This window comes from Carlito syrichta, unplaced genomic scaffold (genome assembly GCF_000164805.1).
Source record: "Carlito syrichta isolate Samal-C Ts95f unplaced genomic scaffold, Tarsius_syrichta-2.0.1 Scaffold290399, whole genome shotgun sequence".
Taxonomy (NCBI): domain Eukaryota; kingdom Metazoa; phylum Chordata; class Mammalia; order Primates; family Tarsiidae; genus Carlito; species Carlito syrichta.
Window position 1 is genome coordinate 800,897 of NW_007234495.1, and position 5,018 is coordinate 805,914.

The window sequence follows — 5,018 nt, forward strand, 5'->3', positions numbered from 1 at the left end:
TTGCTTCTTTACTGAAGAACTATTCTCTTCAGAAGTCAGTATCTGGTCACGTAAAGAAATTTTCTGTGAATTCTCAGGAAACTTTTGTAAGAAAATAATGATTGTGTAACAAGTGCTATAAGGTGAAATTACTGTTATTTGTTCTTTATCTTTGGTGTGGCATGACTGACTGCCAAGAACAATACTGTTACTTTCATTTGGATAATAATTTAAAGTTGTCAAAGAGGTTTTACATGGGTTATTGTCTTGACTCCTCTCAACAAACCATGAGACGACATTTCTCCTCCACTTCACAGGGAAGGTACTGAGGTTCAGATTTGCCCATGCCATGTGGCTAGTAAGCAACATATAACTCAAAGGCCACCTATGAAATTAAGAAACCTGTCTGAAACTTCAGTAGGAAATAGAAAGTGTCAAAACAATGCCATGGGGTACTCCTTTATATAAAGATGCAGGATGCTTTTGGTTGCAGATATTATTGCTGTTAACAGGTACCTGGTTTTACTCTCCTTCTGGGCATCCATGAAGATAGTACTTCCCTCCTTGAAGTTTGAGGTGGTCACCTGACACGTATGAGCCAGAGCATTTACCTACAGGAATGCCCAGGGATCTCATTCCCCACAACCAGAATTTTTTTTTATGTGAGTCAAAGTCTCACTCTGTTGCCCAGACTGGAGTGCATGGCATGTTCACAGCCACCCCAGCCTCGACCTGCTGGACTCTGGCCATCCTTCCACCTCAGTCTTCAAGCCTTTGGCTAATTTTTTAAAATTAATTAATTAATTTTAAAAATTATTTTATTTTCAAAGTGCAGTGTACAAATGAGGGTTAGATACATACATGGTCATCATGCAGGTAAAGTGTGGGTGCCCTTATTGATGTTGTGTGCCCTCCCCTCCCCTGGCAGTGTCCCACTACTGCCAATTCATTTCTTATGGTGTTGTGATAAATATTCAAGGTCCACTTACGAGTGAGTACATGTGGTACTCAGATCTTTGTTTCTGTGATAAATCACTGAGTATTATAGACTCTAATTCCATCCAGGTTGCTGCAAAGTTCATAATTTTGTTTTTCTTTGTGCCTGTATAATATTTCATTGTGTAAAATGTACCAAATGTTCTTTATCCAGTCCACTTTCAGTGGGCAGCACAGTTGGTTCCATGTTTTTGCTATTGTGAATAATGCTGCAATAAACATGCATGTACAGGTATCTTTATTATGAGTGATAATTTTTTTTTACTTGTAGAGGCGAGGTCTCGCCAAGTTGCCCAGGCTGGTCTTTAACCCGTGGACTCAGGCAATACACTCTCCTCGGCCTCCCAAAGTGCTGGGATTACAGGCTGAGCCACCGAGCCCAGCCACAGTCAGAAATATTACTGAGGGTAGATCTATCAGTTTGGATCCTGCTGCAGTTATCACCATGAGCAGATTTCTTTGTCAATATGCACTATATTTAATGTAAGCAAGTGGTGTAAGCCACTAGGATTTGGGGCTTTCTTATTATTGCAGCTGGATTTAGCCTGTCTTGCCTGGTTAAGCTTCCTAATTCAAATTTAAGTCTTTTGTGAAAGGGAGCAATCTCTGTAGGGCAGACACTCTTAAACTTGAGTCAAATACATACATATACCTTTTAAGGAGAAAAACACTCCCCTAGACCACTCATGTTTTTATTTAAATTAATTTTATTATATTACTTAAATACGTGCAAGCATAAAGCAAGGATTAAATTCTTTTTTTTTTTTTTTTTGAGTTGGAGTCTCACTCTGTTGCCCAAGCTGGAGTGCAGTGGCACACTCAAAGCCACCACAGCCTCAACCCATTGGGCTCAGGCAATCCTTCTGCTTCAGTCTTCCAAGTAGCTGGAACTACAGGTGCATGCTACCACACCCGGCTTATTTTTGTATTTATTGTAGAGACAAGGTCTCACCAAGTTTCCCAGGCTGGTCTCAAACCTTTGAGTTCAGGCAATCCTCTTGTCTCAGCCTCCCAAAGTGCTGGGATTACAGGCTTGAGCCACTCTGCCCGTCTAGGGATAAATTATTTATACATATAATTTTTAAACTTCTGTGAAACCAAATTCCAAACTAAATGGAGAAAAATACCCACAAAAGCAAAGATTTAAGAATTAACAGTAATAGGGCTGGTTATGTTACCTCACACCTGTTATCCCAGCACTTTGGAAAGCCAAGGTAGAAGGATCAGTTGAGGCCAGGAGTACAAGACCAACCTGGGCAACATAGTGAGTCCTCATCTCTACAAAATATTTTTTAACAAATAGCTGAATGTGGTGGCATTTTCCTATAATCTCAGCTACTTGGAGGCTGAGGCAGGAAGATCATTTGAGCCCAGGAGTTCAAGGCTGCAGTGAAGTGCAATTGCACCACTGAACTCCAGCATGGGTTACAGAGCAAGACCGTATCTCTCTCTCTCTCTCTCTTTCTCTCTCTCTCTCTCTCTCTCTATATATATATATACATTTTTTAAATATATGTTTTTAAAATTTAAATAAATTTAAAAGTTGAAGTACATTTTAAAATTTTTAAAATAAATAGTAACAGAATGTGCTGAATGGCATTATTTTGTGGAAACTGAGTGCCACTCAATGAAGCAGGTTTTTTGGGGCTTGGTATACCTGTATAATTGTGTCCTCTGTAATGGCCCAGTTCTACTACTTTTCTCTTTTTATGAACTACCACGAAACATTCCTTAATTCATATTGTATGAAACAAGCTTAAAGAAATAATTTCACTATCAAATCCATTTCTGTCCCTTTCTTATCAACCTATGACAATTAAGAATCACTGTTGACACCAATAAACACAAAATAAAATTTGAGCTCAGACATTTTGTGTTGGGCCAGACATGATGGCTCATGTCTGTAATCCTAGCACTTTGGGAGGCTTAGCTGAAAGGATCACTTGAGGCCAGACGTTCAAGACCAGCCTGGGCAACATGTGAGACCTTGGCTCTACAAAAAAATTAAAAAATTAGCCAGGCATGGTGGCACACACCTGTAATCTCAACTACTAGTAAGGCTGAGGCGGAAGGATCACCTGAGCCCAGAAGGTCAAGACTGTGGTGAGCCGTGTTCATATCATGATACCATTATACTACAACCTGGGCATCAGAGTGAGGCAAGAAAGAGAGAGAGAGGGAGAGAGGGAGAGAAGGAGGGAGGGAAGAAAGAAAGAGAAAAATGAAAGAAAAGAAATTGTGTGTCAGTATTCAGTTTAAAGGTAATTGCCCAGGTCAGTCTGACTATGCTTAACTTTTTAAGATTCACATTGAAATGAAAACCCAAAGTCTTAAAATTCTTATTAAAAACTAAGAAACTTCTCACTCTCAAAAGTACATTTTAGATGCCACTGAAGTGTACACTTTAAAAATAGCTAAAAGGGCATAGGTATGTATATTTTACAATGATTTTAAAACTTTTTTTCTGTAAGAATAACTCAGTTATCCTGAGGATCCTAGCACAACTCCCACTATTTTGATGCTGGGTGACATTTGCAAAGCAGTGCTGTATTTGCCTTTTGTTTCCTTTTTCTTTCTCTTTATTTATATTTTAATTTTTTATTCAGGGGGTACACATGCATATTTGTTACATGGACATATGGTGTAGTGGTGAGGATTGGGTGTCAGGTGGTCCATTCTCAAGATAGTGAACATTGTGCCCCATAGGTAACTTCTGAACGCTAACCTCCTCTGCACTCCCCCCACTGGTGTCCCTAGTGTCTACTATTTCCATATTTGTGACTGTTCAGCTGCCACACATAAGTGAGAGCATGCAGTGTTTGGTTTTCTGTTTCTGAGTCAGCTCACTTAGGATGGAGATCTCCATCTCCACCCATGTTGCTGCAAAGGACATGACTTAATTCCTTTTTATGACTGTGTAGTATTCCATGGTGTATATATGCCACGTTTCCACTATCCACTGATTAGCTGATGAGCATTTAGGTTGGTTCCACATCTTCGCAATTGCGAATTGTGCTGCAATGAACATACGAGTACAGGTATCAGTGTCTTTATCTTAAAGGATTTGTTTTTGTTTGTTTTTTTAGAGATGAGGTCTCTCTATGTTGCCCAGGCTGGAATGCAGTGGTTATTCACAGACATGATCATAGCTCACTGCAGGTTCAAACGCCTGAGCAAAAGCAATCCTCCTGCCTCAGCCTCCCTAGTAGCTGGGACTATAGGCTCAGGCCACTATACCCAGCTTTATTAAGGGCAACCCTTAATAATAATAATATACAATTAATTATTTTTTATTATTTTTGTTGTTCATAATAATAATAATGTCGAGAACCAAAGAGGACAGAGTGAATGAAGAGTCTTCCACAGTACCAGTCTATAGAGAACTGCTATGCATCTTCCTTCTGGGCTATAGGTGGACTGCATTTTCCAAACTTCCCTGAAGTCAGGTTGACCTGGAATTGAAGAAAACCATTTCCAGACGAGTCCATCAACCGTCCCACACAAACTTCCACTCTTTTTCTTCCCCCTTCTGTGGCAGATTCAGAGGATTGAACACAGGATCACTTAGCAGTTGTCTTCTGTAAAGGGACAGATAGTAAATATTTTGGACTTTATGGGCCATACAGTATCTCACAAATACTTCACTCTACTATTGTAGTGTGAGAGCAGCTACAAAGCTTAGATGAAAAGGAGATGAATGGACATGACTGTTCCAATAAAACTTTATCTAGAAAAAAATTTTGCAAAACCAGTAGATGAAGGGTTGGTCTACGAGCTATAGTGTGCTGACCTCCGCTCTAGGGCATTCCAGAGTCACAAAATGAAAAGGGTCTGGGTCCCTAAACCACTACATGAGAAAATAGACTTTATGTGAGCAAGAAATAAATGTCTGTCATGTTAAGTCATTGAAATCTCAGGGCTGTTTTGACAATAGCTTATTCTGATACAATACCCATACACAGATGGCTTTCTATAACTATTAGTCTTCCCTTTATTCCTTGCAGTTGCTTTAAAGACAGAGGCTGTGGACTATTCCTTGGTTT